The sequence below is a fragment of the Suncus etruscus genome, chromosome 6 (genome assembly GCF_024139225.1).
Source record: "Suncus etruscus isolate mSunEtr1 chromosome 6, mSunEtr1.pri.cur, whole genome shotgun sequence".
Classification (NCBI taxonomy): Eukaryota; Metazoa; Chordata; class Mammalia; order Eulipotyphla; family Soricidae; genus Suncus; species Suncus etruscus.
In genome coordinates this window covers 102132960-102146769 of record NC_064853.1, presented here as the reverse complement: position 1 = coordinate 102146769, position 13810 = coordinate 102132960, and the positions used below count along the sequence as shown (strand labels likewise).

The 13810-nt window shown below is 42.2% G+C and overlaps 1 protein-coding gene across 1 annotated transcript in view; it reads left to right on the top strand.

Moving 5' to 3' along the window:
• The window catches only part of EPHB1 (EPH receptor B1), a 411882-nt gene that overhangs the window by 187826 nt on the left and 210246 nt on the right, over nt 1-13810 (top strand). The window lies entirely within an intron of this gene.

Below are 13810 nucleotides of genomic sequence, written 5' to 3'. Positions count from 1 at the left end.
TACTTAGTCTACAGTCCTTTAAAATAAAGGCAGTCTTTTAGACAACCCTAAAAAAAAGTTTTAGAATGAAAAGCTATTCCTGCCCCCCCCCATAACCAATTGTCTTGGTGCATTTTTGCCTCGTGTACTTGTACTGTTTCCTATAATTGATTAACTTTTTTTAAATATATGTAAGTATTTAAAAACTCTTCATCAATTATTATACCAGTGTTATATATTTTTTCAAATTTAATAACTTAAACTAGGGTGTAGACTGGTATGAATCACTCTGTTCTTTTTACAGAGTCCTTTATTCCTTTGCCCATTTGCTTAACCAGAAGGTGGTTTATATCAACCTTCTCTCTCTTCTTTCTAATAATACCTATCTCCATCAAACACTCACTGATAACTTTATTGGTCTTGTTTTAAATTTATATTTTAATTTGTGAATTGACTAAATTTAGTCTTTTGTTCAGGAGTATATCTCCCCCACTTTTTCAAATTCCTTTCCTATATTTTAGTAACATTTTAAATTTTATTCACTTATAGTCACAATTTAGAGCTATTCTGATGTCTCTGATTGCTTGTGATATTTTATTGCTTATTTCTAGAATTAAAGAAGGCTCTTTCTTTACCCTTTGTAATAGATATAAACCACTTTTCCAATTATAAGATATTTTCCGTTGTTTTCTTTGCAATTTCTATGTCTCTAATCATACTATCCAAAGCAATGGTTATTTCTTTTTTCCTTTATAATAGTTACAACTCTAATTTCTGTTTTATTTCTTATCGCCTTGCTCTGATCTACCAGAAAAGTTGTAAAGCATTAGTGAAAGGGAACAACTTGATTTTATTTCCAATTTTAATAGAACTAACTTTACTTTTTGCATTATTGAAAATAGTGTGTAGATTTAAAACAGAAAATTAGGAAGAAGAGGTTTGCATTTATACTTAAAAGAATAGTAGAGAAGGGCCGGATGGGTAGCGCAGTGGTAGGGCACTTGCCTTGCACGTGGCTGACCCAGGACAGATTTTGGTCTGATCCCGGTGTCTCATATGGTCTCCCAAGCCAGGAGCGATTTCTGAGCTCATAGCTAGGAGAAACCACTGAGCGTCACTGGGTGTGCCCCCCCCCAACAAAAAGAATAGTAAAGAAAAGCATCTTCCATTGTTTGAGATAGCATATTTTTCTTGTTAAATTGACATAAGATCTTGAGTAATATGAATACAAATACAGACAACTATATTTTCACCTTTTATATGAAACCTGTCTTGGTCAAGGTAAATGTATTTAGTTCATAGTGCTTTTATGCAGATCACATCTGTATTAATATATAATGTTTTTCTTTTGTCTTTCAGTTATATGGGCATAGTTCATAGAAGGTCTTACTAACTTCATAAAATGAGCTAGATCTAGATTTATACATTTTTAATGCCTGTAACAGTTAACATGATTTAATAGAGTGTGGTTTGAGCTATTAGAAAGAATTCCCTGTAAAATAATTTTAAATCTTCCTCCTCTGTAAATATGGTGATTTTAAAATTCTACTCCCATAATTGGTGTCTTAAGATTTTTATACATTCCTGTGCACCAATCTGATCATTTACATTTTCCAGGAAAATGGTCCAATTTGTTGAGATTTCTCAGTGTGTGAGCAAAGTGCTCTCCAGAAGACTTTGGAAGCAGAAAAAAACCCTGCCTGTTGTGTCTCCTTTCTGGTGACTTGTGTTATTTGTCTCCTCTCATTCTTATTATTTACCATCTTACAAGGGAGAACTGTCCATTTCAATGGCTCTTATCACTCACCTCCAGCTCTCTTGCATCCTTGAGTTCTTCCTTTTGATTCATCACCCAGTTAGGTGAAGTGTGTTTTCAAGCCATACTTTCTTTTCTAAATGATAACGTTATAATTTTCCAGTTCCTGGGAATCTGGAACTGTCTTTGTTGCTCTACATTTAGACAATGCATTAGCTGAGTATAACGTCTCTAGGCACAACCAATTTCTGCAGAACTCAATGGGCATTGTTGGCTAATGCCTTCTGTCCCTGCCTTTGTGCTATTGCCAAGGTGGTCTCGCCCTCCTCCTTCATACATTCTCATTTTTTTATTTAGCTTTCTATCCTGCCTGAATACTGGCAGATTTTGAAAATCTTTTAAGATAATAATATGAGGGATTTCAAACCTAATGTATTAAAGTATATTTGTGTGTGCGTGCGTACGTGTGCATATGCTTTAAAAAAAGAGGCATTCAGTGTGATAGGATGTAAGCATTTCATTACCCAAAAATATATGTAGCAGGTCCAGAAAATAGTACTGACTAGGATACCTGCCTTGCTTGTACACAATGCAGACTTGATTCCTGACCTTCTGTAGTTTCCTGAGCACCGCTGGAGTAGTCCGCTGGTTTCCAACACTGCAAGTTGAATATTGTTAGGTCCTCACATTAAATCAGCGGTGTGGTTGTCAGAGTGTCACTGAGAGTGACCTCTGGGTTACCTACAGCCCCTGAGCTTTGGAAGAACCCCTCAAAATGTAGGAAAACTCCCTTACTAGATAAATCATTCTGTCATCCTGAAATTTGATCATTGAGTTGGTCATTTATTGTGTGGGATGCCATCCTGTGCATAGTAGGGAGTTTAACAACCACCTGGCCTCGCTCCACAGAACACTAGGCTTCTCTTCTACCCTTGGGCTATGCCATCCCTAATGTCTCCAGAATGTCCTCACTGAAAGTTCCCAGCAGCAGTGTTGCTCCTCCAGGTGGCAGAGCTGTGCAGGAACTTGATTTGGATTGCAGGTGCTGGAGCAAAACATCCTTTCTCTCTGACTTCAGTCTGACTTTTTAGTTGTAGTGGAAAAGCTGATCTATGCCCCAGTTTGTACTTTTTCACTTCTGCCCCATGGTTTTCTAATTGTCAGACATCTCGTAAGGGCATAGTGCTTTCACAAACTGAGCTTTTGTGTTTTCCTTTCTAGATGTCTCTGGTGTTTAGTGGTGTCTGGAAGAAGCCTTGTCAGGCACTAGTCACTGTTTCCCACCATTCTTCTTTGCTGTGAATTTTCTTACTGTGTATTTTTATTCTTAAGCTCCTTAAAAAGAACAATTTGTGTTTCTTAGGGGAATGGTTTTTAATACAAATGTTGGCATTTCCAGTAACTCTGATTGTCTAAGCTATAGTTGGGATATTCATGAGGGCATTGGCAAACACTTACAAGCAACCTTCATGCAAGCTTGAATGACCACCAAATGGCTTGCTGAGTGCCACACACTGTGCCCTCTTTTGACTAGGATGTTTGCCCCAATTACTTGGTGGCTAAGACTAGTCATAAGCTTGATAGTCTATAGTTTAGATTTAGCCAGGTGCTGAATCCGAAGCCAGGAAGGGAGAAGATGCCAGAGAAAGATGTGTGAGGCTCCACGGAAACTGAATGAGAAGACAGGCTGAATAGATCCTTCTCTGCAGTCTTCTTCTGCTTGAAATTTTGCAAACGAAGAGGGAGGTCTTGATAGTGAAGGCCCAGGTCATTGCCCAGCCCAGCGGAGCAATAGACTTCTGTTTCCTGATACTTTCCCATTTATACTTCAGGGAAACTTGTACCCACTTCTTCCTAGCTTCAGGGGAGCCACACTTGGGAAAGGCAAATTTTCTTTTAATTCTTCTCAAAGTAAGTCATTAAAAACTTTAATTAATTTCTACCCAGATATAAAAATTACCACATTTCACTCTGATATATTCCCCAAGAAGTTAAGTGTCTGCTTTAGAAGATTTATAATGCTATTATAAACTATATAGCATATATGGAATATTATGTTATATATAACACACATATAATATATAACATATGTAATATATAACATAAAATATGTAATATACAAGCTCATGTTAAACTGTGAGTCAGAGAGCCACACCACGCAGTGACCTGCCAAAACAGACAAACACTCACACAAAAGCATCTAATTTTAACAATAATCTATTAAGCACATATTGCATTTTGCCCTTTTGAGTGAGGGTCAAAATCCTGCAGTGATGGTGAGGGTGTGCTGCGTCCTCCACACTAAGAACTAACAGCAAGATGGAACCCAACATGTGCCACATGGGTCCCCCGCTTGCTGGCCCATGCAGTTGTTTCAGAGGGATGGGAGACGGTAGGATGCAGCCTGGGGGCAGGACTATGCAATCAGAGATCTCTCCTCAGAGGACCCTACTCAGAAGCAGCAGAACAAAATCCAAACTTGGCAAAGAGCCACAGTATATGAAATAATAATAAGAGGCAAAGAGCAGCATTCATTTTGGCCGGTAGCCACATGCAGCTCGAGAGCCGCATGTTCTCCACCCCTGTAAACACCTATATATTTATTTGACTTTTGGTTAATCCATATCATGTTTGAATTATTATATTTACATGGCTATTTTCAATGCAGAGCCAGGTAGAATTACTTAAATGATTATAATCTTGGTCATACTACTTTTAAAATGTTTAGGATTGTGGCTGGAGCAATAGCACAGTAATAGGGAGTTTGCCTTGCAATCAGACAATCTAGGACAGACCTTGGTTCAATCTCCTAGTGTCACATATGGTCCCCCAAGCCAGAGTGATTTCTGAGCGTGTACCCAGGAATAACCTCTGAGCGTCACAGCGTGTGGCCCAAAAAAAAGCAAAAAAAAAAAAAAGTTTGGGATTAATGATTTTCTATTTTTTTATATTTAATTTTCTTTTTTTTATTTATTTAAACACCTTGATTACATACATGATTGTGTTTGGGTTTCAGTCATGTAAAGAACACCACCCATCACCAGTGCAACATTCCCATCACCAATGTCCCAAGTCTCCCTCCTCCCCACCCGACCCCCGCCTATACTCTAAACAGGCTCTCCATTTCCCTCATACATTCTCATTATTAGGACAGTTCAAAATGTAGTTATTTCTCTAACTAAACTCATCACTCTTTGTGGTGAGCTTCCTGTGGTGAGGTGGAACTTCCAGCTCTTTTCTCTTTTGTGTCTGAAAATTATTATTGCAAGAATGTCTTTCATTTTTCTTAAAACCCATAGATGAGTGAGACCATTCTGCGTTTTTCTCCCTCTCTCTGACTTATTTCACTCAGCATAATAGATTCCGTGTACATCCATGTATAGGAAAATTTCATGACTTCATCTCTCCTGACAGCTGCATAATATTCCATTGTGTATATGTACCACAGTTTCTTTAGCCATTCGTCTGTTGAAGGGCATCTTGGTTGTTTCCAGAGTCTTGCTATGATAAATAGTGCTGCAATGAATATAGGTGTAAGGAAGGGGTTTTTGTATTGTATTTTTGTGTTCCTAGGGTATATTCCTAGGAGTGGTATAGCTGGATCATACGGGAGTTCGATTTCCAGTTTTTGGAGGAATCTCCATATCACTTTCCATAAAGGTTGAACTAGACGGCATTCCCACCAGCAGTGGATAAGAGTTCCTTTCTCTCCACATCCTATATTTAATTTTCTATTTATTTTTTCCCAGAACTCAGTAAGAAAATCTTCCCAGTAGTGACCCTATTGTTTACCAAATGCTTGGAAGGTTCAAGTGCTCTCTTGTACTTAATTGAGTCATTGTGTATGATTCTAGTTAAAAATAATTTGAAGGGGCCCGGAGATATAGCACAGCGGCGTTTGCCTTGCAAGCAGCCGATCCAGCACCAAAGGTGGTTGGTTTGAATCCCGGTGTCCCATATGGTCCCCTGTGCCTGCCAGGAGCTATTTCTGAGCAGACAGCCAGGAGTAACCCCTGAGCACCGCCAGGTGTGGCCCAAAAAAACAAACAAACAAAATAATAATTTGAAGACACTGATATGGCTACTCTACATATCAGTGCCACTGCTGGAATTCCAATGACATTCTGATTGATTCATTTTGTGTTTTCTTTGCTTTGGCTTTTTTATTTTTTAATTCTTGGGCCTTGAGCAGTGCTCCTGCTCAGGGATGACCATGTACTCAGAGATCACTCTCGCAGGGCTCAGAGGACCTTTTGGGGTACATGGAGATCAAACTCAGGTCACTTATGTGGAAGGTGAGCTCCTTACCCTCTGTACTATCACTCTAGCCTCATTTAGTAGAAGTCTTAAGATTTTTCTTTACTATTCTGAGATTCTGAAATCATGATTTTTTAATATGAATTATTCAGGTGCTCCCAAGGTCTTTCAGTGTGGTCCCTTATATGGTTTTTCCTAATACAAGTTATATTTTCCTCTCCTGTTATTTCTATTGCTTTTTAAAAATCACTAATCAGATAAGAGGCATCCTGGCTGGGTCCTCTATTTTTTCATAAATAAACTTTGAATAGTTTTTTTTTATCTCTAATTTATTTTTGTTCCATGTAGGTGATTTTTCCAGCTTTAATACATTGATTTGTTTTGCTTTTACTTTAATCTTCTAAGACCTATTTCTTTTCATAGATTCCTATTCTTTGTTCACAAGTGTAACATCTCTCCATCTCTTGGAGGGATTTATTTTTAATTTTAGACATTTTCTTTAATTTTCTGCTTTGCTGCTGCTGCTTCTGGACCCTTTTCTATTTGTAGGTTTTGCTCTCTTGGGTTGCAGGCTTTACCTCACTTCCTGAGCATCCAGACCATCTGTTCATGCTTGAATCCATGTGAGTGTCTGGGCTTTCTGGCCATCATGTTGGGTATCACTTGACAAGAGCCACAATTCTCTGGAATTCATATTCAGGCACTTCCTTTCTGATCCCTTTCAATCCTCAAGAGAAGGTTCTCTAGTCACATGACATACTGTTTGAATTTATTTGCTACAAAATCTTTTTACCTGCATCAAGCCCCACCACCCTTCATAACACTTCATGCCTCCAAGCATTCTGGTGAGAGCAGATCTCAGAGCTTCTCCATTGTTTTATGTCCTCTCCTTTTCCCAAACTGTAGCTAGACGACCATCATGCTCTATATGTTTCTTTATCATTGGATCTCACATATTTTTCCATTGTTTATTGACATTTTAGTGGAGTTCCAGTAGCTACCATGGAGAAACTGTTTGCCTCAGAGGTTTGAATATGGGGACACTGGTAGCAAAACTCCATGTGTTTTATGACTGTGACTAGCGTATTAGATTAGAGAGAAAGAGCCTAAAGGCACCCAAGGGAAAAGAGAAAGAGTTGGTGGGCTTTCAAGCAGCGTTTCTTTTGTGTGGGGGTGAGTATTTCTTAGGGACTTCCTTTCACACAGTGTGAAATCTAGGGATTCCAAAGAATCCCCAGCAGAAGAATCTGGGTTTGGTTTACAGCAGTGGGACTGTCATAGAAAATCCTGTCCCAAATTTATATGGAACATGGGGAAATGTGCCTCTAGGGAAGGCCCTTCAAGTGGGGTGCTAGCTCGGAAGCCCCAGAGTCAAGGAGCCAAACAGGAAACTAGTCACCATCTAGTCATGAGATATATAATTAATTGGGGACTGTGTCCAGCCTCCAGGGGCAGGTGGTCATGAGAAATACGAGATGCAGAGTTAGGAGTTTCTATGACAGGGACTCCACTGACTGCTCACCCAGCACTGGGATTCCCCTCACGAGTGGAGTGTTCCATTCCCTTGGGCTTGACTATCCTTCCAGAAATATTGCTGAGAACTCTAGTCAGGATGATAGCGTTAAAAAAAAAATGGGATGCTGCTTGTACTCTCAGCTCTGAATAAATTGTTTGCAAATAGATTGAGAAAGGAGATTCAGAAAGGAAGACTAATAAATCACCAGCTGTTTTCTGTCGCTTCCAGAAGGTTCAATCCCAGTCCACTGTGCCCCACCTTGGCCTCTGCGAGCTCTGTAATGTGTTAGATATTCCTAGAATTTAGTTGCTGGGAGGATCTCATGGTTGGAGCAAAATGTCTCCCTGTGTAGCTGTGCAGAGCAGCATGTGTAGGGCGCTCCCTCACACCATTAGTGTCAAACCCTCGTCAATATTTAAACATTCATTATTCAGAATTTCATTTCTAAGCGCCTTGGTGTTTTTTTTTTTTTTTAACTTGGAGAAGGAAAGAAAAACAAGGTTAGCAACTGTATCCTGTTTTTCTGCAGGAAAGAAATGAGCCACTTCAAAGCTTGACTGATTTACTGGATAAATATATATTTAGGCATTTGGAGATTTTAAATGTATATGATTTAGCAGAGAAATAGGGGCATCATTCAGAAACCACTATGCAAAGATATATTGACACAATTTCCACAGTATGGTTATGTGTCTGATAAATCAGCTGTTCCTTCAGACCTTCATGGTCCAGTGGTGAGAAAACTCCTCCTCCAGTTGGGCTGCCTAGGGCAGCAGGCTCCAGAAAGGGAATCAGCTGCAGAGGATCCAGGTGGGAATCCTGGATTGCATGGGGATTTGGGGAGAGGCACTCTGGAAGATATATCTATAGCAGAGTTCAGAGGGAAGTGAGAAGCAGGTGCTGTCTGCCTGGGGAAGGCAGGAGGCTGAAGCCCCAGGCAGGAAAAGGGGGGATGTGGTCTATGGAGAAGAGGTCACTTAATTACCTGGGCCAGGCTTGCTTCCATATCACCAATCATAGCCACAGATCCCTTCCCAGGTTCTGCTATGGGGTTCTTCCCAGGGAAGTTTCAAGCAAGGCCCCATGCTGCAGGACATCTTCTTGGGTTCCCACTAGAGAATTTTTCAAGATCTTTGGGCATAGGATAAACAGTTGGGGCTCCTAGCCCTGTGTCTTCTTGTAAATAAAATATCTCATCATGAGGAATTTTCTACTTTTATTCTTGGGAGGGTCCCAAGCTAGGCTCAGTGCTTGATTTTTGACCACCTGGGTCAGACTTCACATGTGAGGGTCTCAGGATATGGTGTTGCTCTGCAGGCCTCAATGCTGGGGATTACCTGAGCCACTCCAGCAATTCCATGTTTAGGGACTTCTGGGGATACCCTGTTGTTGCTCAGTTGCCTCCAGGCCTATACCAGCAGTGCCTGAGGGCCTTAGATCCATACCCCTTAATTATTGTGCTGTCTCCTGACCATTGTCGGAGCCTTTTTAATCTCTTTTGGGCTGAACCCTAAGACATGGTCCCTGCTCTTTTGATCCTGAGGAAGAATTATGACTGGGACAGAGGACAGGCTGAAAGCTGCTGCAGAGTGACATTAGGTCCTGGCAGAGCCCAGGCTGAGAGGGAGCACATTCTATTCCTATTGGAGCCAACACCTGCATACACATAACTGCCTTCCTGCTTTCCTCACAGCAAGATCCGGACTGCTCTAAAATTGCTTCTTGTATATTCCCCTGTTATGCATATTCTTCCGACCCCTCTGGAGTGCAGTCACATTGCTTAAACCCTACATGACTGTGACCAGCATTGCACCAAACAAGCAATCTTTCCTCCACTGCCCATCAGTGTTTCCTTGGGGCTGTCAGGAAAGCTGCTGTCACTTGGGATAGGGTTGGTTTGAGCCTTGAGGTTGTATTTGCTTCTGCTCTACAGAGACTGAATTTCCTGCTAGACTTGAGAGTGAGAAAAAACAGTTTTTTCTAAGTTAATCTTTACCATAATTATATGTAATGATAAATAAAATTAGGTAAAATTAATTACTTTAAATGGGGGGTATTTTATTCATGAAGCACAACCTGGAGGTAATTGAGGAAGAGGTTGACATCCTTCAGGTTCTGTGCTTGGACACAACCACCCACTCGGGATTTGCCACTCTCCAACCACAGTTGTGTGGTTGTATGCCACTCTCCTCAGCATGGCTCTGTGACAGGGCACAACCAAGCTGGCTGGAATCCAGGGGCTGTGCTGGCCTAGGAAATGGATAATGTGTCCTGCTTTACAGGCGCACATGTGGCATATCTCCTAGACTGTGTCTCAGCATCTTCTCTCACTGCAGGGATCCCCTGGAGGAGAAGCCTATCTGGGTAAGCCAGCACTCTGTAATGCCACCGAGAAGAGAGTTAGTCTCAGTGGAGAGTAGTTCATGAGACTTGTCTGTTCTAGTTGGATCCCAGTGAGGCTAGGAGGGCTGTGTGCAAGGGAATCCCATCTGGACTTGACACATTTTTCTCTCCATCTGTCCAGTCATCCTTCCATGCCCATTCTCTTTATCCATTCACTGACTCCACAAATTGAGTGTCCTCTTGGGGCTCTAAAAACAGAGACTGAGGGCACAGAAGTGGGAAACCACTCCTGACCCCCCAAAGAACCCATCATTGGGTGGAAAGGCAGATGGAGCTGGTGGCAGAATGGCTTCTGAAGCAGCTTCTCAGTCATGCTATTGTGAGGTCTGCTTACTGACAGTGACACATTTTGAGAAATTGTTCATTTTCTCCTTTTGTCAATGTCCTAAGATATGATTGGACAAGACCACATGCTCTTGTGGTTCCTTAGTCTTCTGCCATAGTCCCCACTTTATGAGTTTGTTTTTTTTTAAAACAGTGGCCTCTTTGGAAAATCCTGGAGGCCCAGTGGGGTCATATGACCCTGGTCAGACACTCTGACCTAACTCTTGGGTATATCTGTGGTATATGTGGTCTCTTGTTGACCAGAGATTAGCAGTCCTTGACTGTTGGCCTCAAGGTAAGTGGGTGAGTCAGTTCCCCTAAGCTCCAGGGCTGCTTTGAAATGGTGTCATGGAAGCAATAGAATCACCCTCCTCTCATCCAGCATTTCAAGATATAGGTCAGTGTCCCGGAGCTGGGAAAGCTAGCATTGTGTTCTCTCCCTAATATTCTGTGCAGCCTCTACCATGCTACTCTGAAAAGATTACCGCATCCTGAGATTGGCCAGTGACCAGCAGCTTGTCCATCTCATTTGTACCACCTTCTACTTTAGTGACTCCCTGCAGATATGGGGAATCCCTAATGAAGGCCTTGTGATAGAACAACTGGGATGTATCCTCTAATCTTCCCCTGAATGAGGGGTAGTAGCCTTTAATCTCTGCCCAGCTGGGTTCTTGGCCTGTTTTGAAAATTTTCAGAATAGTCAGGTCTGGTAGCCAAGTCAGGAAACTCTACCATGGAGACCCAGTGGGGACCAGCAGGAGGTATGGCTCATGGTTCTAGATAGAATAGCAAGGTCCAGGGCTGCAGTTTAGGGAGGTGGGAAGCAGGCTTTGCCAACATTAGTCATCACACAGAAAACAGCTCCTAATCTCTGGTGGGCAGTGTGTGGTGCCCGTTGGGCAGGACAAAGCTCTGGGATGGATCTGTCTGAAGATGATCTTTAAGATGCAGAGTATCCTGGTGGGACAACCATCCCTCACCCCAGGCAGCAAATTGAGAGAATCCTCTTGCTGGAGAGTAGAACAACTTCTCAGGTCTGTTAGCTAATAAGGTGTCAGTGCAGCGACTATGGAGACTCAATCGCCTCATCCCAGATGCATGCTGAAAATAAAAAGTCTGCTCTTTGTTTCAGCTCTCAGTGAGACAGGAGGTTCAGGGGGATGCACTTCTGGCCACCAGGGAGCATGTGATAGAATTCTCCATAGTCTTGACTTTGAATGCTGAGAAAGTTCCAGCCCTCAGGGTGATGTCCCAGGGGATAACTGTATGAAAAGCACTCATTAGGAACTTCAGGAAGAAAATCAGTGGCTTTGCATGAACTTGCATTTTAAAGGTCATTGACACTTATCCTGACATAAAAATAGTGGTGTTTACTGTCCTATCACCAGGGATGTTGAAGTTTTGCCTTTCCTCTTATCATCCTTTAGACACTGATTTCTCTCTGGAGGGGGAATACTTGTGCTCCTTGGGTAAAAAGTAGCACACAGCAGAGTTTGCATTGTATCTTGGGTTTTCTTTGGGTCACAGTCTCATTGAGCAAATTAACAGAAGCATTTGTGTATCAGACACATTCCATGATGCTTGCATGAAGTGATGACCCTGCCCAGCATTTCATTGCTTGAATGATCTATGAAAAAGACTCAGAGGAGTGGAACAGTTAATACTAGAATCATTTTCTGTTGTGGCTTTTATCAGATCCTCGCAAATCCACTTGCTTGGCCATGAGGCCAAGAGAAATAGAAGGGGTTGAGACCCCATAGCATAGCCATGGGGAGCCCTGAAGGCTGGGATACCAGCGAGGATTCAGGAAATCCTGTCCCAGCCTTGGCAGAGAAGAGCTGCCCAGCATAGAAGAGCTTTTCTAAATCACAGAGCCCTCTCTATGTGCAAGGCATTCTTCCTAATAGCATGACAAGAAGGAGAAGATAGGATGCGGAGGAGAAGCAATCCGCCTGAATCCTCCCAATAACATTTTAAGTCTCTAATTCCTTCCCCTGCTCACCACATTGGATTTTTATGGGGATTAGTGAGGGTCCAGCTGCAGAAGGCCCGAGCCCTGGAGGAAAGGCTCAGCTAGAACTTTACTTAATGAATCGCCTCAGATTTTCTTTTGTGACAAAAACAATGTTTCATGCTATTCAGGAATGCATCTACTGCCTGATGCCTCTTCCCAGCAGGGCAGGACCACCTCAACTCCCGAGGAGGAGAGTCTAGTGATGGAGACTCTCAACACAATACAGCACCCCTCCTTCACCCTCCTTAACTCTGTTATGGGGAAAAGTGCACCTGATACCAGCATCTCCCCAGACAGTGATACACACACACACACACACACGCGCACACACACACACATACACACACACACACACACACACACACGCACACACATTAAGTTAAATCAGGAAGTCAGGAACCAGGGGGATGTTGAGTAACTTGCAGCTGCCAGCCAAAGCATGGATATGGTTCTGGGCTCTGAATTGCAAAATATCACAAGTGTGTTCCCCAAAGGAAGCATTTCAAGAATGGTTATAGAAAGCACCTCATGATTTTATCCTCCCTTCACCTTCCTAAGTGTGGACTGCATCTCTAAGTGGGGAGCTCACCCCTCTAAAATAAGGAAAAGAAGCTCTAGTCTTTTGTGGGTTGTGGCACAAGGGGGAGACTTGAAGCCCAAGATCTGAGTTCTTGAGGACAGGATATCCAGATTAAATGCAGAGTGATCACTGATTGAAGTTTCAGATAAATAAATAATCCATGTTTTTTCCCATACATGTTCCTCACAAAGCATACATGTATAGCTCCAGAAATATTTGGGACATACTTGTATTAAAAATACTTGTGTTCTGCCTGAAGTTGAAGTGCAGCTGGACCTTTCACATTGTTTTTCCTAAATAGCGGTTCAGCCTCAGGTGGACAAGGCCAATCAGAGCAGGGCTGGTTTTGCCACTCAGCTACATTTTGCTGAACTTGGGGTCTGCAAGACCATCAGGGAGTTGCTTATTGACTCTTGAGGCATTTAACTGTTCCAGTAGAGGCCAGCTATGTGACAGTGAGGCCAAGGACACAGCCCCTAGTGTCTCTTTTGCAAGCCCCAAATCAGCTCCCCAGGCAGACAGCTTCAAACTATGGTGGTCCAGTACAAGAAAGTAATGCCCAGGCTTCACTAGCTTATTCCACTCCCATTCTCATAGTGGAAGGAGGGTGGAATGTCTGACCCTAAAATATGGTTGGGTAATTTTTCTCTTTTAACTGTGAGCAACCCAGGTTTAGGGTGAATCAGCGTTAGAAAAAGTTTCTGGTTTAGACTGAGAACCACTCTATGCCAGAGCCCTGTGGAGAAGGCTTCCCAATGCCAGTTTCCTTCCTTTCTTCCTCTGCCCCTCTGCAACACCACCCTGACTTCTCTGTGTGAGTAGGTACCTGTCCTCAGATTTGTTTGGGATACCCTTGGGACTCCTGCTCCTTCTTTATTCCCAGAAGAAGCCTTTAGTATACAGAGGGATAGAGGTGCCTAAAGCATGGGGACACCTTAAGAAGGTAAATTGGTACTGTTTACTATTGATAAGTTTTCTACC